General features: G+C 41.1%; 1 protein-coding gene across 5 annotated transcripts in view; it reads right to left on the reverse strand.

Annotated features, from left to right (window-relative positions):
* The window catches only part of b3gat1a (beta-1,3-glucuronyltransferase 1 (glucuronosyltransferase P) a), an 89,023-nt gene that overhangs the window by 54,405 nt on the left and 11,325 nt on the right, over positions 1-23,293 (reverse strand). For 4 of the 5 annotated variants that reach the window (XM_005474611.4, XM_005474612.4, XM_005474610.4 and 1 more), the window contains exon 2: positions 1,756-1,968. The exons of the other annotated variant lie outside the window; for it this stretch is intronic. The gene's annotated coding sequence lies outside the window, so the exon portion shown is untranslated. The remainder of the gene's footprint in view (positions 1-1,755; positions 1,969-23,293) is intronic. 5 annotated transcript variants of the gene reach the window in all.

Here is a 23,293-nt window from a genome sequence, read left to right on the forward strand (position 1 = left end):
ACTAATCTGTTGTTGTCACCTCCCCGAAGGAGGTTATGTTTTGTCTGACTGTAATCACGATAGCTTTGAATGAATTCTGATAAAACTTTGTAGTGGTGTAGAGTGGGGTTATGTTAACAATCCATTAAAATTTGGCTTACACCCTCCAAGGTACACCTTAAAGTACAAAAAATAATAAAGGAAGCCAAATGACTGTACAGAACAAAACAAATACTTTATCAGTGAAAGTAAATAACACCCAGAAACAGTAAAAAGCCTTGATGGTTTGTGCTCTCGATGTGCTTCTTGCAAAAAAATAAACAAAAGATATGTCAAACTTGTGTCTTTGCCAAAGACACAAGTTTGACAAAAGTAATGGTTGGCCTGTTAACCTTGATTGTCCAAACAAAAACCTACTAGCACACTATGAAAATGGCTGCTTATAGTAAAAGGACATCTAAGAACTGTATTTATATTCTACCTTTTTACAAAAGCATTAATTTCTATTAAACCACTTTTTTCAGTGAATTCTTATTTCTTGTATATGTATATGTATACAGTAGTACAAAGTTGTAGGAACTTGCGATATTTTACTTCAAGCTAACGTGAAAATAATTACAAAAAAGTGTATAAAGAGACATACATGTAAATCTGTATGTATACATACAGATTTACATGTATATACATATTAGGCACCGAGCTCAATTGTTTCTGCCATAGAGGGACTGGAATGTCGTACCTTCCTTTTTCAGTACCGACTTCTTGGCTTTAAACATATTGTCTCCCCCTGCTGGTATTACAACTTTGTGTCCATTTCAGGCTTTAGAGAGGCAAAGTGTGAAATGGACTTGGTTGACCTGCGTGTGCATTACATGCTCTGCTGTGATATTGGGTTGATATATCCCAGTGCTAACATGTTTTATTTTGCTCATGTTTCATGACAGTAAATAGCTCAGAGCCATCATATCTATATCTATATTTATATTTTCTTTAAGAGCTGTAGTGAGGAGACATCTGAGTCTGCGAGTGATTTAACATTGAAATCTTTTCCAGTTGTTGTTCTCCCCTCACCGTCCAATCACTTGCAGCTTTTACACTTTCAGATTATTGCCTCGGCTTTGTCATGAGCAGCCCTGGGTCTTTGAGCTCTCGCACCTTGCCTTCCCCATCTTACTCCCCTACCCAGCCTTCTCCCGCTGCTGTTCTCTACATATATATCAACCTCTAATAATATCAGAGGCCAGGGGGATCATAGACAGAGGAGGTAAGTGGATCTGCCAGATCATTTTGCCCCTGTCGTCTACCTAATTCCTCTGCTGGATTTTCTGGGAAATGTAACTTCTATTGGACAGGAAACAAGACATAAAGAAGAAAGACAGCCGTGATAGAGTGAGGCTGAGAGTAAGAAAGATTTAACCACATCCTTTGAGTGTTAAATTTAGCTCTCCTGTAGAAAAATAGATAAATAAAGCTGCTGTGTAAGTAACAGGAAAAAAAAAGAGAACAAAGCAAGATTGCCAGGTACAGCCCAGCTGTTTCTAAGAGATACACACAGATAAAATCTATTGTGATATATTGGAAAAAACACTTCTAGCTACATTTGCATTGCACCTAACAAGAAAGTCAATATCTTACATATCTCATATTGTTAATTATGTTTATGAACTCAATTTCTTTTTGTTTTGCTATGAAAAAGATATGAAATAGGTCGCATCACATGATCAGTTGTGCGAAACTGTGTTCACCCGAGCACCACGAGAACAATGCGATACTCACAAGCAGTGCAGTCCCCTTCCACAGCAGGTACAGGCGCCTCCTACAGTGTATTCCCTTCCTCCTTGCTCTTTGTCTCAAGCCTGCTGTTAATTGGCGTCCTTCGGGGAGCAGAGATATGTGTGTGTGGGTGTAGCTGGTCAAGCTGAGGGGAAGCCGTGACACGGGGGTGACATCCGAAGTCCTGCAACAGTTTCACTTCCTCGGGGCTGGCCCCTGGGGAAACAAGAGCACGAGAGATGTGAGTAAGAATGGTCCTCCTCTTTCTAATACAATGAGGGGCATTGAGGGAAGGGAACAAGCAGGATGGCTGCTGGGCGGAGGAGCTGCCACACTACAAGAGCCACGCGGTCATTCTCGGTGGCCGTGTGACAGATTTTCTGTTTGCATCTGGACAGCTGTCAGTGGAGATAATCATTGTGTGTGTGTTTGTCTGTTCCCAGGTTAAGCTGCATGCTGCTTGACAGACAAGAAATAGTTTTTTGACTCATGGGGTGTGTCTCATGGAGCGCAATCGGCTAGTCTGTGTTTTGGTCAAGCTGTAAGTCAGGCACCTGCATGGCCTCCAAGAAAAATTATTATTTTATTTATTTTGCTCCCTGGGGAAAAAATGAATCACAAAAAAGCACTTTGACAACTTGTTCAACCCATCAGCTATTAATAGCTGCCTTCCTCTTATGCGTGGCCTCTGGGGAGCATCATTTCAAAATGTCCATTTGGAAGAAATGAAAGAAACACACCAGCTGCACTTCTCACTCACTCTACCACAATTCCTCTACATGCCTCCTCCCCTCCTCCTCTACCGCTCTCCATTATTGATGAGACTTCCTCTGTCGTCCTCATCTGCCACTGTGTTGGTTGTACTCGCCTGTGGGCAGCCGCTGCGGATGTACAGGGGGAACAGCTGATGCCACACGAGGCAAAATAAGACAAGGGTCGGACACGTTAACAGCCTATTGACAGGGTGCAATCCAGAGGGCATGCTATGCTGCAGGCTTGTTATTGGCTTAATTTAAATTCAATAGGGGCTGTTTATAAGGGGAGCACGCAATTATCTCAAAAACAGGGGAAATGCCCCTTCTGTTGGACTCGCAGATACTCATCCCGAGCACAAGAATGCAAAGCACGCTCGGCAGCAGAAAATGGGAACAACTAAAAAGGAAGCCATTGGAAATATGAATATGAAGCTACAGCAATTGAGGTGGAAAAATCAGCTAGTACAAAGACAGGCTGAAAGACGTCAGAGATGAATATCCCCCACACTGAGGCTGACCTGCACATTACACTACTTCAGTATTTCTGTATTATACCTTCTTGTCACGTTTTCTTAGATTTATAGTGTTTATATTATTTATTAATGCAATTTCCACTACTCTCTTATGCAATTTCAGTCTTATTTTTTTTATTCATTCTGTTTTTTATATCACTGTTGTACATATATATTTTTTATCTCACAGTTTGAGGACCTTTTACTCTGAATGTGTTGCTTATTTATTGTAAACTATACTATTTTTATTTTTTCCACATTCTGACTATCCATCTACGTATCGGCAAAGCAAAAAGAACCCTAAGGTAAATTCATATGTATTCTCCTGGTACCTACAACATCACTCACAAACACGCGCCCTCTGTCTCCATCACACAATGTTGTATTGTGCTTTGACATGACGGAGATGAAAGACTGCAAACCTGCACCTCTTGCACAACAGGGAACAATATATCATTGTGCTACCAATGCTACTTTATTTTCATTGAGTTGGTTGTGAAGTGTCACTGTTATATTCCCAGAGCCACAGCAATATCGGACTTCTAAAAAAATGTTTTAGAGATATATGAATAAAATAACATGGGAAATTAAAGAACACAAACAAAATAACAGAATAGTGAGATGTGAACAGACAGCTGTCAGGGCCAGTGAAACTGGAAAACTAAAGGAAAAATATTTTTAAAAAATATTCAAAGGGACCTTGTTACCCAGTAGGCACAAACAGCAATAATGTTCAGGTTATGCAGTAGGTTGACCAAAGGAAGAATCACAAGCTGTGCTGTGGGTCATCAGGGGTTCAAGATAAAACCCAGCACTAAACCAAAATACGTAGCTATGGTTACAACAGTACACCGCTGATAGGAGCTGTGGTACATCACAAATAATGATGCTGACGTTAGAGTGCTTTAGATGTTTGCCGGAGATTGTTGCATTTTATTATTTACCCACCAACATCTCTACATTTCCACATGTGGAATTGTTGAGCTACATCTGTGATTGGCTGGCAGCACTGTTTACCAGACCTCCACTGACCAAGACAATGGCTTCTTGAAACACAACTCCACATCTACATGGCAGCATAATGTCGTTGTTTGTGCTCATCACAGCTAGAAGCAGTCCTGCATCGACTCTTCGAACAGTTTAAAAATAAAAAGGGAAACAGTGATAAAGGACTGCTGCCATTCTTAAGTAAAGCATCTAACTACAAGTCTTAAAACAACAGAGTGATGCATTTGATGTCGTATTAAAATGTCCAAATTACTTGAAAACTCATTCAAGCACCAACTCCATACTCCAGCAGCTGGCTCTAACACCATTCAACCACTGTTCTGTCATGTTCTGCTCCATGACCAGACAGCAAACACTTAAAAACGCACCCTCTCTCTCTGTCACACACACACACACACACACACACTGAGGGAGACGCACTTTTCAGACAATCTCACCACTGCGCAGAGGGCCGTGGTGGCTGTAATGCGAAATGACCGCTGTGACCACGTCAATCTGTGTATCTGACAGTGACGGATGAAGAGCCAAAAACCTGAAAATGTAGGATTGGATTCAGGGAGCGAGGAGAGAAACCAGAGACAGGCTAGCGTTGGTATTGATTGACTTCAAACCTACTAATGTAGCCCATCAGAACACAGGCGGGGGTGCACTTGCTTTCACACGTGCTACTTTTTGCACGCACGATCATTAAGGAGTGATAATTCATAACCCAGAAGTTGTCTTGCACGAACAAAGCCTGACTTGCAGACAAAGAAGCAATTAACGTTAAAAAAAGTGCACCTGCAGATATTCCTCCCTTGATTGTGTTTGGGATTCGTGTTTCTGTATGTACACTCACTGCTGCACCATTTTCTAAGCCCGGAGTCTGAAAGAGAAGCTTCAACAGCCCTGCAGGTTCAATTCTTTCCAGTTCAGTCTCAACCTGAAAGACCCACCGGGAGCCATGTGAGTACCACATCATAAAGCACACACACATACATGCACAGTTAAAGTATATAGACCCCCAACAATATATTGTATCCACGTAGATTTACTTGCCCAAGGCTAAAAAGGCAATCAGTGCGCTATGGGAAAACAGAAGCGGATGCTTATTTTCGGCAAGATTCACTATGGAAACTGTTTTATATCTCTGCGTCAACAGAGGGCGGGGCCTTTGCTGCAGAAACTCTACCAACCAACACCCTTATTCACCACTAGTACACAGTTTTTGATAGAAATACTGCATTCTAAAGAGATCAATAATGATGAAAAAACAATAAGCTAAATAAAAACAACATTAGGTCATCCTCTAATAAATTTTTGATGGCATGTCAGGTCATGCCTGAGATAATGACTGAGCTGACGGCTCTTTAAAAAAAATTTTTTTCCTGACGACGTCTATCATTTAAGAGGAAGCTGCCAGGTTTATCATGAAAGAGAATTGATCGTGCCTTTTGAGTGTGCCTCTATGATTAATTCAGACGTGTCAGTTAGTGAGTAAATGCTTCTTTATTCTCGTGTACGTAGTCAATATTAATAATGCACACGCGGGTCTAAGTTTAACATCCGTCTTGGCAAAGTCTAACATGGACGGTTTCACCAGCTGTGCACGCCTGTCACCACGTCCCTTCTTCCTCTCTCTTCCTCTTCTTTCCACTTCAAGCTCGCTATTCTATCCTTTCCCTCCTCTTTCTGTCCCTGTCTCTGAAAGGCGCCGTATGGCTCTGACACCCACTCTGATAGAAAGATGTGGCCCATCAGCAGTAATTGGAGGAGCTGCGGTGGTTGGGTTTCTCTAGGAGGTGGCGGCGTGATCGATCCAATGGATGGCAGAGGTGGGAAGGCATGCTGACAGAGCTGCGTCCCCCACAGCTCCTGACAGCTCAATGAAGGCCGAGCCACAGAGCACAGGATGTCCTTTTAGAAGAACAATCGTCAAGTGTGCAGGTCGCCCCCGAGCCCTCAGAACTCGCAATCATCCAGTTAAATCATAATTACCCATTTAGCCGATTATCAACCGGGTAGATGCACGCTGAATTTAATGTAAGCCTTTCATTATACACACATTAAAGAAAAAAAGAAAAGGGAAATGCCACAGGCCCAATAGCAAAGATGTGATGTAATTATCTTGGAGGTGATTTATTTGCAGATTTTACAGCAATAATCTCCCGACACCCTCCATGCATTCTGCGAGGTATACAGTTTAATTGCACGCTGTGTGCACTGACACAATGAAATAGCACGAGATGTGAATGATGGATGTAGCAGAGGCTTCACTCAAGTGAGATAATTTGCATACTTGTGACAGTACACAGGCTGGTATCAACATAACCGTGTGTGTGTGTGAGTGTGTGTGTGTGTTTTTATTTTTTCTTCTCATCACAGCTTTGGAGAGCAGTCTTTGTTTGTTCTCCTGTTTATGGTTTTCTCAAGACCAAAACTGTACTGTGCTGAGCTCAGCCTGACCATCAGTTGCCATGGCAACACAAGGCAGCTGGGACTGATGGCGCGTTAGAAAAGCTTGGCACAGGTTAAATCAAAAGAACTATTTATTTGCCTCGTGCTGTTGTCTTACCCTTATCACGGTCAGACTTTGTGCTTCGTGCTGTGTTAAGAGAAGACTGGTGACTCTGTGTGGAACCTGCTGGCCAACACCAAAAGGACAGCGACTGTGGCTTTAAAGGAGTCTCTTGTTCAAAAGCTAATATGCACATCCACAAGAAGGAATTCTCTCAATCTTCCTCCTTTAAAAAAACTATTTAATATATTCCTCTTTTTATGAAATTATTATTACTATATTTAAATTTATCCTTCAAAATGCATGCATTTTAAAGACGTCCAGGCTTGATTTCAATAGACTATGCAACAGATGTTGCACAGCTAAAACATAAAAAGTATTTTTAAAAAGTAAAACAACAGAGTATAATGAAACACAGCCATGCAATTCCTTGACTGACCACTTGAGGCTGATTTCACAAGCACAACATGATCAGAGGCCGTTACAGATGGTGTTTTGGTCTCTACCCAATTAAAAGTGCTATATCTGGTGTTTTTGTTTTGTTTTGTTTGTTTCTTTTTCATAGCTTGTCTTTGTTAAGGCTTAAGGGCATAAACTGGAGGAGACGAGCAGAGCTGTCAATGGAATTTCAATCCACAAGTTATCTCAGCTTCAAGATGAGCATTTGAAGTGACTATTAATGGAAGTGAGGAAAGCAACTGATCACTCCATATGTGAACAGGGGCTTCAAATGTAGAGTCTTGTTATGGCTGTTTTGAGATTGGCAGGTTGGTGCGGACACAGGCAATTGCTGTGACTTGTATTTGCTAAATCAAGTAGCTGATTTGGACCTCTCAATCACGTTTGCCATGTTTGAGCCTTTTGGAGGATTTTAATGAATAATCTGACATATTAGCATTGCTTCCTGTTTGGCTAACTGCACTGACACATTCAAGACACCTGTGCTCTGGTTTTCATGTGCAAAATTCAAGTATTTAATATGTCTAGGGATCAGGTTCCAGTGTCAGCCCAGAACACAGATAGAGCAACTATACAGTATAACAAAGCTTTCCAACTTTAGTGAAAACTCTGTCCTTTTTTTTAAAAATCCGGCCAATTTGTGGTGGGAGAGTTGCTGACATTTAGGCTTCATATCATTTTTTGTCTATCTTTTATATACAGTCTATCTAGTTTTGTAAATAGTAATAATATATATACCCAAGAAATGACATATAATTCCAGCAGCAGCTGTTTCTTGGAAAGTGTCAGGCCTCACTGCAGCCCTCTGACCACTAATGTTATAACTGCATCCATTCATAACTCCTCCATTTCCTGGCTTAGAGCCAGAGGTGTTAAATCTGCCCAGCTATATGGCTGCAACAAAAGCAGGCAACACTGAACTCTCAGTGCTGAAGTCAATGACAACTTTGTCAGGGCCTTTGCCAGGATATGAGATACAATAAAGTTGGTAGTGAGGTCCCAAAACACTTAACCTGCCTTTCGAAAATGTAAAATCATTTCTTAAATCAGACTCTTCATATTCTGGAATTAGCTCACACGTTTATTAAACAGAAAGAAAACAAAATCACCAAAGTTTTTTTTTTAATTTCCAGCCTAAATGTTCTCTTGACACTATGTTCCCACCGACCCCAAACCCACCACCACCCACAGAGGACTTCAGAGCCAGAGGGCAGTAGAAGGTTAAGGATTTATAGGCAATCCCCTGGTAATATTACACCTTGCTTCCCCTCTGCCACACACACACACACACACACACACACACACACACACACACACACACACACAAACACACACACACCACTACCACATACACCATTTCTGGAATACACTGATCCCTGTGAAGAGTGTCCAGCCAGAGGCAGAGCCGTGAAGCTGTGCAGGAATAACCAGCAGGCTTAAGGTGCTGCCAGGTGTAACAGCCACAATCTCAGTTGGCCTCTGTGGTATAAATAGATAAAAGCCTCTGTTCGAAAGCAGCACTGACCTTAATATAATGTTTCAAATACTGATGAGAGCTATTTCAGCGACAGTAAATAAATAAATATGTACTGTTTGACCCCAGTCTCAAATCTGCTGTGTACTTCATCCCTTTAGACTTTTACCCTTGGAGGGAATTATATGCCATGTGCTCATATGTGCAGTACCGTTACAGTAAATATCACATTCACTCCCAAAAGTGAAGCAGGCTCTATCTTTCTCTAGATGGCTTTCATCTGCACATTTGTCACTCAACCTTCTGGGTCATTTCCAACTTCTGTGAGGGTTCAAGAAACAGTCAAGGAGTGATTCAGTTTCCCTCTTGTGTAACTGTATTGCGTGTCCCCGCAGCCTTGCCTATCATCTTTGCTTGGGTGCATTGCGCTGACAAAAAGGTGAGATTGTAAATGGTCATTGGAAAACTTTGAAGGCGATGACATGCTCCATGGCTTTAAGTTTAGTCACCCTCCCGTGCGGAATGTTTATGAGCTCTCTTATCATAGCTGTAGCAGTCACTTCAGAAAGCCAAAAAGCCTGACGCCTGAAATATTCATCACTCTCTTTCCTTTAGTTTGTTCATCACACTCACATGGAGTATCATACTCCATGTGACTACTGCGAAGGAAAAAACACCTCTGCTCTCTTCAGCGCTTCACAGAGCATTGTTAGGGTTTTTAAGTTAATGATGCGCTGCAAAAGCAGACAGTCTTGATTGTAACATGTATGCTCGCACTTCAGAGTAAGTTAATATGCTTGTATATTTAATTTTCAGATAACTTGCCCCATATCCTTAAAGGCTCTGGAACATGCTAACAGCTTTGGTGGTATCTCAGTGGTTTGAGCCAAATGTTAAGATGTTGGATCACAGTGATGCTTGTCATAAAAACCACTCAAATACCCTATGCACACTTATCTTACAAACTGAAAATGAAACCAGCTATCCTTAGTAAATCGTTTGATACATAACAGGTATGTTATGTACATGTCATACATATTTTATGTTGAGTTAATATTTGGGCAGAAACTTGTGGGGGCTAAAAAAGTGCAAAAAACCTGCAATTTTAAAGCTGCTTTGGTCTGGCTCTGAAAGTGGGTCAATTCCAATAAAGTGACATGTTAATATCCTAGACTACTGAGGAGAAATGAACAGGTTTACTATATAGCAAATATACAGGGATGATCTTTATCTTATTAATCAGGGCTTACAGTTGTGGATGGACATGGGCACTAATGGCCAAATTATTGTGCTGAACAGTGATGTAGCCACCATTTATACCAGTACTCACTGCAGTATTGTCTTGAACAATAGGCGTGAGTACTCAGGCAAAACATCCATAAGAGAAGCAAAAGAAATCAAAATGGGAAGCTTCATCTTTTCAAACTGTTGCAACATCTTCCTCTGTATAATATCATGGCAGTGAAAACCAGCAAGCTCATACACTGTTGCTTTCAGCCGTGTCACTTGACTGATTGAGAGGTGCATGACAGAAACTGCATAGTGAAAGCGTAGCTTGTGGCGGTGGATGTGACGTCACTTTTGGTGTTCAACACAATTTGCGAGGGCGATAACGGCGGGTGTAATGGGCCTATTACAGTGACAGCTGGCTGGCAGCACAGGAAGCTGTAGCTACTAGCAGTTTGCTAGGCTTAACCTCAGCTAATATGAGCCACTGAACTGGACTTCTCAACCATGCATGTGGTGTTGGTGACTTATGGGGCTTTTATTTGGCTCGAGAAAAATGAGAGATGGCAAAAATAAGCCAAATTCACCTGTACAAAATGGAAGCCCATAAACAAATGACTGATTGGTATAACTTTAATCTATATATCTGTGATCTGACTTTTGAGAAAACAGTTGCATGCTAATCAACTTGATCCAATGAATGAATCATCATAAAATTACACAATGCAATCTGTTTTTCCCAGACAGGAGAAGGAGCTACAGAGAAAACTGGCTCAGAAAAGTGCTTATTCCCTCAGACAAGAGTTTTCATCATTTAATTGTTGGCTTACCACACAATAGAGGTAAAATAGCAAGAGCTGACGTAATCTGCTGGAGGTGACATCTGTTATTCTAACTGGTGAGAATGACAGTGAAGATGCCACTGAATGCCTTTATGCGGTTTTGTTTTTTTTGTTTTGTTTTCGTTGCTGGATTTCAGAATCAGAGTGTAACAAAAGCACACTCACATTTTGATTTGCGTGTGCAGCGAGTCAAAATTTCTTCCCAATAATGGTCCCAGATGAAAAGGCAGGGCAGAGTGATTCTGCTTTGGCCTGTGAATTCTTCTGCAGCAGCGCTGACCTCTGATGATGTATCGGGTTACCTACATATTTCACTCCACAACTGCACTGACAGTCTGAAGTCAAATGTGGCCACTGGTGCAGTCAGGCAAACACCAGGAAAATCCCTCTTACATGCTCTAACAATTGAATCCTGCCCAAGCTGCAATTATATTCTCTCTCAGGAACTCTCGTTGACACCTTAAAAAGGTAATATACCTTCTGCAGTAGAACACAATCACATGGCTCATACTCTTTTGTCTGCATAATTGCAAGGGCTTGGGGAAATTGAAGAGCTTCGGTACACATTGAACTGGGAGCTTAAGTAAGAGGGCATGTATTAAGGAGAACATGAACACTCTGGCTGGATCAGTGCTGCTACATAATATTAACCAGAGAGACTGCCCGCCATAATAAAAACGTGGTTAAAAGTTCCTTCACTGCATCATCTGACAAAGAGTGGGAGCTGAGCAGCATCACAAACACATTAATGTGCAGGTTCAAGCGTTTTAGAACAATTTATAACCATCCATCTTATTAATTCGGGTCATGCTTTGAGTCAGAAGGTGGAGGAGGCACTTCTGGCAAGAGAAGATTTTCACTGCACGAATCTCTACTGACAGGTCAGATCAGAACACGGGAATGACGAGGCATCCACCCCGTCTGCCGTCAGCAGGACTGACAGAGCGCTGTCTGCTACACTCCTCTCTCTCAGGCAGCACTTCACATTTGATCAGGCAATTCTGACCTCTGCATTCCTATAACACAATGCTTCCCGTTCAGTCACAACAGCACGAAGACATCGCTGGTGACTGCAGAGGGTGTCGTGAGCTGACGCTGCTCTGAGCTACAGCGACATTTCATCTCGATTTGATACAGCGATGTGGCCACTTGGCGAAGGATGCATTTTCAATCCATTGACCGGGGAGCAGAGCAAACATCATACTCTGCAGAAAGGATGTGGCTGAATCTATAGTGATAGATTGGGAGTCGGTAGTTCATTTATCCGAGAGCTGATTCGACAGACTGCGAGAGGCTCCTGTGCCTGTTTCACCCCCCACAACTTTTTAAAATGCAGAGTCCAGCACATTTTATGCTCCCCTCAGGCTCTGTTTATGGAAAGTCTTTCAAAGAAGTCTGTGGCAAACATGTCAGTCGGATTGTGTTATTTCAAAACAAGTCATCTCTCTATAATCTTTGAACAAGTCATAAAAAACCCACAACCTATTGCAATTGCAGATTCCTGTTAATTGATTTGATTCACTCTCATCATTCGCTGGATTGTGTGCCATTAGAGACAAGCTCAGATAGATCAAACCTATCAGACAGCCCATCATTTGGTCCTGAAAACACCTTCCCTCTGCCAGGTTCCTGGGGAGCCTACATGGGAGAATGGCTCTGTATTAGTTTCTCTGTTCTTTTCACTTAATTGCTGTCACGCTGCAATATGTCAGCTCGGTTGACGCGAAGACACTGAGACCATCTCACTTGCAATATGGGATTTCTCACCATTAAGAAGTTCTTCTTCTAATTGCAAGTGTTTTGCGAGGCATCCGCCCTAACGAAGAGTTGGATATGCTGACACGGCAGATCACGTTGCAAACATCGGAGGAATTGTGGTGTAATTGCTGACTGGATTTTTTTTAAGAGCTTGTTTGATGTAATTCAGAGGTAAAGAATCTGTTTACAAACTGAAGATGTTAGCAAAGATAAAAACTCTCATCTGCATATTTCACTGTACGGATTAATGGCGGGAGAGATGCCCGTTCTGATAATCTCACAGAATCCAATTACCTTTCTGCTAAGCGTCTTCCCTTCAGTGTGTGAGAGGATTGCTGTTTTGGGGCATATTGCACACAATATGTGCACATATAGTACATACAGATCTATAAGTTTGCTTTATTCATGCAAGTATATGCAGTTATGTCTTCAGTGGTTGTGGGAATTATCGCTATTTGGAAACCAACCTGTCATACTGAGACGGCAGGTTCACCGCGGCTCCCTGGATGCTCAACCATGCGTAACACTTGCTTAAGGCAAAAAAGAAGAAGAGGAAGAAAAAAAGCGGCTTTATGAAATGATTGGTAGGATGTACTGCAGCAATGTGTGTAAAGAGACCTAGAATTCCTTACCACCGAAAAGCTGGGCTCAGTGGGAGTGACTGACATTGAAGTTGGGGGCGTGGAGGTCTCAAGCTTAATCTATTATCTGACCTCAGAGGGGAAAACTGGTGTATGTTTTTTGACATTTTTGTGCCTGCTCCACATAACAGAAATCCATATGAGCAGGTAAGGAAAGCCCGTCTCCTAATACGATGTATTTGTTTTTCCGATGAACCCTTCTGCTTCACAATTTGCTTGCTGCAGCCGTAAGCGAGACATTGTTAGTTTTGATTTTTAAACCCGTGTCTGTAAAATGTCTTCAGACTGAGCGCGAGTGAAATGTAGTGACAAAACAAAAGCATAGAGGAGGTACTGCAAAGACGACAGCAGTCAAAATGAGAAGGTCTGCAGGAAGTTAAGGCGAAACCAAGATGACAATTTCCTTTGAGAGAAAGGAAATAGTGGGATGAGAAAGATTTCTTTAGCTATATTTTTCAGTTAAGTTCAATCAAAGTGAGAAGTGAAGAAATAAAACTGGTCCTGGATTATTTTTGTTTCCAAAACAGCCTTTTAAAATATGAATGCTGTATGTTATAAAGCTTTAGGCTGATTCCAGGCTGAGTCATAATCACTGCTGCTTTAACACCAGACAAGTAAATACTTAAAAAAGTGTTACCTCATAGGCAGATATATACGTTGTATAGTGCAATGCAGTTTCTTGAGAATCTCTTTTAAACAAGAGACAGCCAAGCAATAAATTCAATTATACTGAACAAATTTCGAAAATCCAATAAATTTCCATATCAAGCTGCTTTGAGCACTAAGCACAAAGTGCAATTAAACAGCCCTGTCTCTGTAAACAAAGCTAAACTTGCATGCGCAGCAATATATCCACTGTGATTATTTACCACCCTGAGCACTCAGAAAAAAAATCAATAACATATGCAAACATCAAACCAAACACAGTTTGCAACTCAGCCTTCATAAAACAAATGCAGAGGCCGAAAAAAAATCCTCTAAAGTACACCGAGACACTTCACAGAGCCACTGATGATAAGAATTATCCGGGGAAGTTTAAGGGTTTTATGGATTCCTTTGCATTTGGGGGCATGGGCGGTTTAAGCTGCAAAATGAAACTCGGAGTCAAAGTCAGTTCATAATTAAGCTAATACAAAGCGTGTGCATGTGTGCGTAAGCCCATGATTGCCTTGGTCCTTGTGTGTGTGAGTGAGTGAGCGGGAGAGATAGTTCATGCACATCTCCGCTGTCTTGACATTTAAATGGACGCTGATCAGGACAGGCTTTGAGAAACCAGAGAAAATAGCCAGTTTAGCCCTCATATTTGAATTTAAACCCGCATCAATCAGAAGCTTTAATACTGACACTGAATAAAATGACCGAGTAATGTGAATGGGTCACCCATAGTGCCAGAGTAACTGGGAATTAGACTATAAGCCGGCCGCTCTGTGAAGCTTTTTAGCCTCTTTTCTTTTGACTCTGGGTTTCAAACTCATTGTGTGACTGAGTCTCAGCAATTCACCTGCTGTAAGCCTTTTCCAACAAACTATACCTTCTGGCCAGTGTACTAACGGTGTTTCTCTTAATTGTGTCAGGGAGACAAAGCTTCCAAAAAAATACCAAATGACCAGGTAGAGACTGTGACACAGGCTTCAGGTAACTGGGAAAAGAACTGCAAAATACTAGTATTAAAGCAATTGTTTTACAAGCCTGGCTTGTGTAGCTATACTACTGCATGGCTGGCATTTTGTTGCAACATGATCCTATAGGGTAGACTAACAAGTGACGAAGTCTCCCTAGAAATGGAAAAGTTCATTTTTTCTGAATATAAAGGTGTGACTAAAACACTGATAAATTGTAGGCCCACACCAGAACACAAAATTGTATTCAATTTTGAGACAGCTTTAGTTTATTCAAAATACCTTAAATGGTAAATGGACTGAGCACGCAAAGAGCTTTTTTACTACAAAGCTCATTCACCAAGTCGCACATATTGTTTCAAACATCTTTTCTATGCTTAAACGACTTAAACGCACAGGTGGAAGAGCTGGGAAACAAACAGTTGACCTCCTGATTGACAGATGCTCCACACTACCTCGACCCACATTAAGTAATCGACTGTCATACAAATTTACATGTGGCATAGATTAAATCCCTTTACTAAGCATTTGCCAGTCAAAAGCCAAAAGGTCCTGTCTGTAATCACCTAAATATTAAGTAGACAGAGAGACTTCACTGTCAGACTCATAATAAAAAAAAAAGTTAGTAAAAGGCAGCTTGGTTAGCTAATTAACAGTGTTGATAAATTATGTAAAATTTAAATTTACATGTTATTAGGTTTTACTATTTCATACTATTTCATTTGCAAACTTGTTAATGTTGTGTCTGTTGTGCAAAGACTGGTTAGTCATACCTAATAATAGACAGCAGCTGTCTAAACTGCACATTATAGAATTTAGTCTTTATGGTCTCACCACCCATGTCGATGTGCTAGACAGCCCTCTGCAGAGTGGAGCACTAAGGGAGTGCTGTTGTTACAAAGAGTGTATCACCTCGACTGCTGCTGCTATCTAATTTCTGGACAGTCCCACATTTCTGCAGCATTAAAGAAAGCTGTAAACACTCCTTTTTGCCAGAGTGTCTTTATGTGCTCTCTGAAGCTGTAAGAATAGACCTTTGTTAGGCTCAGCTGTCAAATCAATATAGTTTGCATGGGCATAAATATATATATATATACTTTTGAGTGATAGTGTAAAAATTCAGATCTATCTGTGCCTAGGTGAATTAGGTTGTTTAGAAAGGCAGTCATTCTTCAAAGGGTTTTTCAGAGCTTTGAAAGAAACGTGGAATCCCATATTCCCGTTTGAGTTAATGTCTCTTCTCCTTTCCGACCAGCGCACTCTCCTCCCATTTCAGCAGACTTCTAACAATATGCAGCGAAGACTCCAGTTGATACCGGCCTTCAAATATAATCACTTCTCCCTGATGGCTGCCTCCCCGCGCCTCCAAATACAAAATGTGATTTACGTCTCCACGCGTCTTCACAGCTCGCTTCAGCCACATCTGTCTCATTCTCGCTGCACACTTTTAAATGCCAATTTGGGACCCTACTGAACTCAGCTTAAAGTGCAAAGAGCAATTTGTCATGCAGTTCATTGCTCAAGACAAAATGTAGAGAGGCTTTCTATAATCCCGTAGCGTAGGGAGCAGCCGGGGGAAGCACATATGGATTTAAAAAAAAATAAAAAATAACCAAAGCTCTTGCCCCCCAGAAGATGTTTTGGTCTTCATCTGTCAGTGGGGCCACCGGGCACGAAGTGGTTGTCTGGTTTTGATGAATGAGCGAGGGCATTTGTCCTTAAGCTGCCATTCACCAGCTTCTTTGGATGCGGAACATTAAAGACAGACAACTTTTGTCTGGAAGACTCATGTAGCAAAGGATTTGACTCCCAGTCTGATCAGACTGTCTTCATAGAATTATGTTGGGTTCTGGTAAGAATAGAGCCAGTGTATATTATTGATGATGACATACAACTGCAGCAGGGTCTGCAGGTTCTTCTTGAACAACATGCATGCTGGTGTCTTTTTGCGCATTTTGCAGAGAATTTGATTGTATGTCTGAACCCCCCCCCAACAACAGCAGCATATACACTTATGTCTCCATTTGGGCAGTGCTACAGTGCTTTTTGTAATTTTTGCCTCTGCACACAACCACAGTGGACTTTTGTCAAACAATCAGGATGTGGCTGAAGTGCACATTGTTAGGTTACAGGATGTAACAGAAGTATTACACTAACTGTTTACAGCAATTGCAGCTATTTTCAAACATAGGACCCCGTTTTCATTCCTAACTGTAATACGGTACTACCTGATGTCACAGTCGACTCATCTCTTGGACATTATAGTGAGACAGTCTCCAGTTGTTGGATAGTGGAATCCAGAAGAAGCCCACAGTTTAGGAATAATGCAATGTGATTTGTAAATCACGAAATCACAAAACAATCATGGTGGACAGTTTAGTTTGGGGGTTTTTAAAATTCTGTCAGGTGCTTATCAGAACATGCCACTTGAATGCGAAGCTATTTTGTTTCTTCGCTCAGCCTTGAGCAGCTCTAAACACATCAGATGTTGAGTGGAATGAATTATCTCAAGGAAATGTCGCTCAAAATACCAACGATGGCAATACGAGCTCTGAGATAACGCATTTACAGAACCCGTAGGCACAGATGGAAACTTTGTGACAAATCAGGCGCAGGTTTTTAAAACTGAGCAGAGTCCTTTAGTCTCGCATGCCGCAGGTAGCTTTGACTGAACAGGATATATCCTGTGTGTTTGTGGCCCCAGGAGTTGCAGAATCTCTAACCCATCAGACGTCTGCGCTCACAGGAACAGAGAAGAGCAAATGACGGTCCCGTCTCCTCTTCCTCTTTCAGAGCTGCTGAGCAAAATGTTACTTGTGTTTGACACCTTTGGGAAATGAATGCCTGTACTGTAAATGGGATTTGGATTAATGCATAATCTATAGACAGCAAGCATGACAATCTCCTAATAAAACAGCAAAGAGAAAAAAGTGATTAATTTTCGTCAGCTTGTGAGTCCGAAACTTCTGAAGCACATTTGTTTTCAGGTGGTAACGCACAAGAAGTCGTTTTGGATTTCATGCATCTACAATTAGCTCTTAATCCTTACACAAATTGGCTTTTATTCCCAGATAGGTAGCGATACCATCATGCCTCTATATCTCAGATGAGACGGTGTAATGGACCCGTCTCTCCGATGCGACACTGAATTAACCTCTTGCATACCTTAAGTTCATCTAGAGATAAGATTGCTATTACTGGAGGTTCTCTCTATATATTCCCCCCCATGTACTATCTATCTCTTTCTCTCCCTGTTGCCTGTCTTTCTAACATAACCCTCTTCCTTTCCAGTTCAATTAACAGTAATAGAGTTTGGGCGTATTGCTTTTTGTCCGTTCATCCTCACAGCTTATTGCCTGCTTCATCTAACACCATACTATGGTGAGATTGTGTTAAGGCCCAGTGATATCAGAGGTGCTGTGTCAAGGTGATTCCACGTGAAAAAACACCAGCGTGAGCACTCTGACTGGTAGCGGTCTGCGAGAGGTGCTTCATATCTGACACAGTTTCTTTAATCAACTTCAGTGCCTTTAGGCAAAGCGGAGGTCCAAGCAGACAGATTGAGGCTGCTGGTTACATTGGAAAGCTGGATGGAGATGTATTTTGGTACCTCGGAGAGAAAAAGAAATGGCTCAGGTGGTCTAAGGGTGCAGGTCTTCTTTCAGAGAATACAGACCTCATGCATGACTTCTCTTAACCTTGAGATGTTTCCTGGGGCAAACAGATTTGAGTTAACATTTCCTGTCAGTATTCAGTTGTGAGAAAACTCAGTGTTGGTATCTCTGTAGGCCTACGTGCTGTGTGTGCTAATCCGAGCCAGAGGAAAATCTTCAGTCTTTGTCTTTTTGTTTTTTCTTCACCCCCTCTTCCTTCTAACGTCAGGGGATTTTGATTAACGAAATCTCTTGCCATGTTTGTACAATATGTTTGGATTCAACCACTGTTTGCGGTTTCAAAGGCTTATTAAATTTTATTGCCTTGATTGAGATGTAGGTGTACATTTCCCAGCTACTTCAGTTTTATTATTAGTTATATTTCGATCGCTCTTTGTAGGTACAAGCGACTCATGATGGTGCAATTATGTTTAAATGAGAGCGAGAATAATCTCAGGATGGAAATTATTTAAACTAAGTCATTTGTGTGTTGAATTTCTACTTGAAAATTAAAAGTCTGAAAAAATACACAACTCTGTGTGGACGTGAACAACCACTGATATTTTAAGATGTGAACACACCCTGCAGGCGTGTGGCATTTATTAGACACTTTGTGGCTGTTTACCAAGGCTACAATGTTGCTGAAAAACTGTATTTTGCTTGGATCCTAACACTCCTAATTATTTCTACCCGCCAACAATGGAAGAAAGTGTGAGCGAGTTGTATTGACTGGGTGGTTAACAACCCAGTCAATAAAACTTCAGCAATCACAAAGTATCCCTAAGATTGGTTTGTTATTGTTGCTCTTTCCTTATGGAGCCAGGACAATACTACCGTATTTGAATGCGGGCCACTTCATTGTTCTTAATCGAGTGAGTAGCTGGTTTTTGAAGCTACTTTGGGCACACTGCTTTCATCAGATAACTGAAGCTTAACACAGCTTTGCAGGATACCCTTTCTTCTTTTTTTCACTGGGTTAAACCCTCTTACATTTAGCCCTTTTGGCCTCCCTAATCACTCATTACACAAGCTCAGGATGAAAGACAGGCACAAACAAGTAACAAAACAAACTAACAAAAATCTGCTCATGTGTGGTCTAAAAAACGAATTGTCACCCCCTTTGCTTGGTTCAGGAAATGACTTTGGCGATCTGGACAATTCTGATCGATCTGGATGCTGAAATAATCACCGCCTTAGACCACACTCAAAGCTTGGCTGTGTCGAACCATATTATTTAGATACCCATGAAGCCATTGCCTGTTTATTTAATCTGCTAAGCTATTTGCTTTTGACATAATGCTTGCAGTTTTATTATTCTATTGTTTTTTATTCTTTAGTAGCACTGATCACCTGTTTTAATAAGATTCTCTGCAGGAAAACTAAAACTTTGCATCTGCATAGATTTTCTTTAAACTAACACAAAACAAAGCACACTGATGTTTAACTCAAAACGGAAATCGATGAACTAAAGTGGGATAAAGCGTTCTTGCATGTAGTTCTTGTTTGAGAGAGCTTAACAAATGGAGGAGAAATTTAATTACACTGAAGTGAGCGCTGATGAGATTTTGAAAGTGGAACTTCACCGCTGTAACTTTTGGTCCAAAAAAGAAACAAGAATGAAATGTGTAAAATAGTGGATTTGTCTTTGTTAAACATAGATTTGACTATAGAACAGTGTCTGAATGTGTTTGATTCCTATCAGCTCAGGGTATAGGACAATGTTTGCATTATTATTATTATTATAAATAGTGAAGAGTAAAAGATGACCATGTTAAACCAGCATATTCAGCCACAATTCATACATATCAGAATGACTATGAATGAATATGAATATCTGCTTCTAAGCTATAATTTTACAGCAACTATTAAGCAGAATCTCTAAGTGATGATATTACAGCTTTTGGACATCTTAGAGAAAATGGATTGTGACAAAAGCCTCTGGATGGAGTTAATTTTATTGCTTGACTGATTTTAGTGTGATTTTGGCTGTTATCATCCATACAACTCTGTCTGAGGCATGTCATAGCTGGGGCCCAACACATTTGTCAGCAGCCCGACATTATCTGCTAATATTAGTTATTTCTCAATCTATCATCTGCATTTTGAAAAGGCCCATAAATGAAAATAAAAAAGTGAAGAAGAAATGGAGGAAACACCCTTCAGACATGTTAGGAGTGTTGATGTTGCATAGTTTGTCCATCAGAGGGCACTCTGCAACACGTGTTCGGAGTGCGGCAAACAACAATCAGCTAATCAGAGCAGTGGAGTAGAGCATGTAAAATAAATGGCATATCTAGATTAAAGCCAGTTAAATAAAAGTGGGGATGGCTTATGTTTATAGTCACCCACGTCCCATTAACATCAAGGAGCCAATATGCTTTGAAAAAAATCATAATTGTTGATAAAACCATGAAAACCTGATCCTAGATGATCAGATGATTCCCAGTGAAATATATAAACAAATAAAAATTGTATCTTCTTTATGAACAGATTGATCTTGGCTAGACAATATTTCCTGTGCCAACCACAGAATCACCTTGGTAACGTCATCTTTGAGAGCCACAGAAAAACCCACAACTTGTTCACGAATCAAATATATCCGGAACACAACGCTGTGACCCTCAGAGACACACAAACACACCATCATGAAAGGCTCACAAACAGAAAGACACACCAGGATGCCTGATGCAGACAAGGTGTCTTAGTAGTTACAAACAATGTGAGACATCCCAAGGCCGCGATGGAACTTCTCTCAGCAGGATACATATTCTAATGTAGCTCTTTCTGCCTTGATTCTTCACTGTCTCTTCTACATACAGTAATGTTTGCCTACCTTGCTGCATTTTACCCACCGTCTAAAAGTTCATCTCTACTCTGTGTTTACTGTGCTGGCCTCTGACCGCTACTAATTACAAGAGCAGCAGCAGGCAGATCTGGCAGTGGCCTTTTAAACCCACCTACAGTACTATATGCTAAGCAGTTATAGGTTAAAGGAAAGGTCTACTCAAAAAGTATATTGCAGCCACACAAAGTGACTATTCCTCTGCTCTTTAGGCAGTAATTCTAAAAGAGGTCACACCAGGAAAAAAATCCACTTCCTCTCCTGTGCACATCAGCCATCTCCTTTAGCGCTAAATATAAAGATTTTTAGCACAGCATGGTGCTGAAATATGAGCCACACATGCAGAAATCCATATCCATTATCATGGCATGCATGCTTTTCATTTGCAGTGTGGCGTGGCTGAAACCATATTGATTTCCCAGTTTTGAATGTAGTGCAGAAGCCTGTTTATTTTTGCTCTACTTAAATTTAGCATGATCGAGGCCTCACTCGAACATTGCCAATCACCATGAGTCATGTGGTGATTAGCATCACTGTTGCTGCTGCACCGTACAACCACTGAACCGTGGAATCAGCCAGTTTAGCGTCTTTTGAAGGAGATGTGTACGACATCATTTTTCTAAAGTACAAAGAACACGTGATTCCTTTAGCTGAAGCTCTGGCTTCTTACATAACTCGTAGATTTAAGCTTTGCCTTCTAGACTTAACATAAAAACACTTCTTTGAAATTGAATGAAGAGCTTGCTGCAGGATTATGGTTTAAACAGTATTATACTTTACAATTACTATATATGTGCTCACTGTTTTGAATGTAAGACTCAACAAAAAAAAAAAAAAACGAGGATCATTTATGATGATGCTTAAGCTACTTTACACTTTTACATATTTAACTTTTAATGATTAAGCCTCGTTTAAAGTGGGAGATCTAGCCTTTCTAAAGTGGACTGTACAGGCCACATAAAAATATATGTTAAAGCTTTAACGATAATGCACCTCCAAACACAAAAACACACACGATCTTTTGCGGCAAAAGGAAATGTCAGCCTCATGGGGAAAGTCTGGACTCAAATGAAAAAGCCTCTCTCTTTGAACCGTTCATCTGTGTAGGAATTGCAACAACCCTGCCACTCTGCTGCCTTCCTGCCTAAAGGCTTATCATCAGACACTACAACAAATTAATTTTTATGCACTTGGACACTGATGAAATTTTGTGTTTTCCCTCTAAGCCTTTAGAGGCACATAGGCGACACTGGCACACCCGTCCCCTTTGTCCTCTGCAAAAGACAGTTAATAATGCCATACTCTACTGTACTTTATCTTCCACTTCCTATTTTCGGTGACTGATGAATCTCCCCCTCGTGTCCTCTAGTGTGCAGACAAGACTTTGAGTGACACAATCGTAAAGCAGTCAAGTGAACACGCACCCTGTGAATGCCCTTCTAGGAGCCCTGGTCGTATTTCCCTGCTGTCGTGCTTATCGGAGAGCGTGAAAAGGCTTAAAATCCGCCACGCTCGATCTGTGTTTCAAACGCTGTCCGTGCTAATAGAAATTAAGATGCAACATGGAAAAATACAACTCGTGTTGGATTTTGGTGTGTAAGGTCAAGCCCCAGGGAGTGGGACAAACAAGTATTTAGCTTCTTTTGAACCTTACAAAGTAACTCACGCGTGACCACAATTATATGAAGAATTCGGGCGCATTATTGTTATTTTGTAAACTGCAACAGGAGAGTAGTTTGTCTCTGGACTCCATGTTTCTAACTCACCACCTTAAACACGCTCAGCATTTAGCTCCTGGAAAGGCACTCAACCACAGTAGTTGGAATATCTGTCACTGGCCAATGAGCCAAACACTGCAGCAGCTACAGAAAATAGTCCCTATGCTGATGGTTGTTCACACTTGTAAACTGCAGTTTGGCTTTGTCACCATCTAAAGTAGAAGATTCTCTGCCATCTGCTAATGCTAGGTGGCCTGTTACAATGCCATTTTCTTGTCTGTCTTTGAAAAAAGGTTTTCTTAACAGTAGTTGTTTAGCAGTAAGTATCTAGCTTGTCAGATCTCATCGTGAGTGTTTGATTTGACCACAATAACCCTTATTGCAGTGCTGGGTATAAAGCAGCTCCGTGCAGCGGAAGAGGACACAGCTCTCTTCTCAGCCGAAACAGGAGCTTGGTTTCTTTCACCGATCCTTTGAATATGAGCGTGTCAATAGAGTCATTGCACATGGCTGCATATGCCCCTCTGGCATGATTC

This window comes from Oreochromis niloticus, linkage group LG14 (assembly GCF_001858045.2).
Source record: "Oreochromis niloticus isolate F11D_XX linkage group LG14, O_niloticus_UMD_NMBU, whole genome shotgun sequence".
Classification (NCBI taxonomy): Eukaryota; Metazoa; Chordata; class Actinopteri; order Cichliformes; family Cichlidae; genus Oreochromis; species Oreochromis niloticus.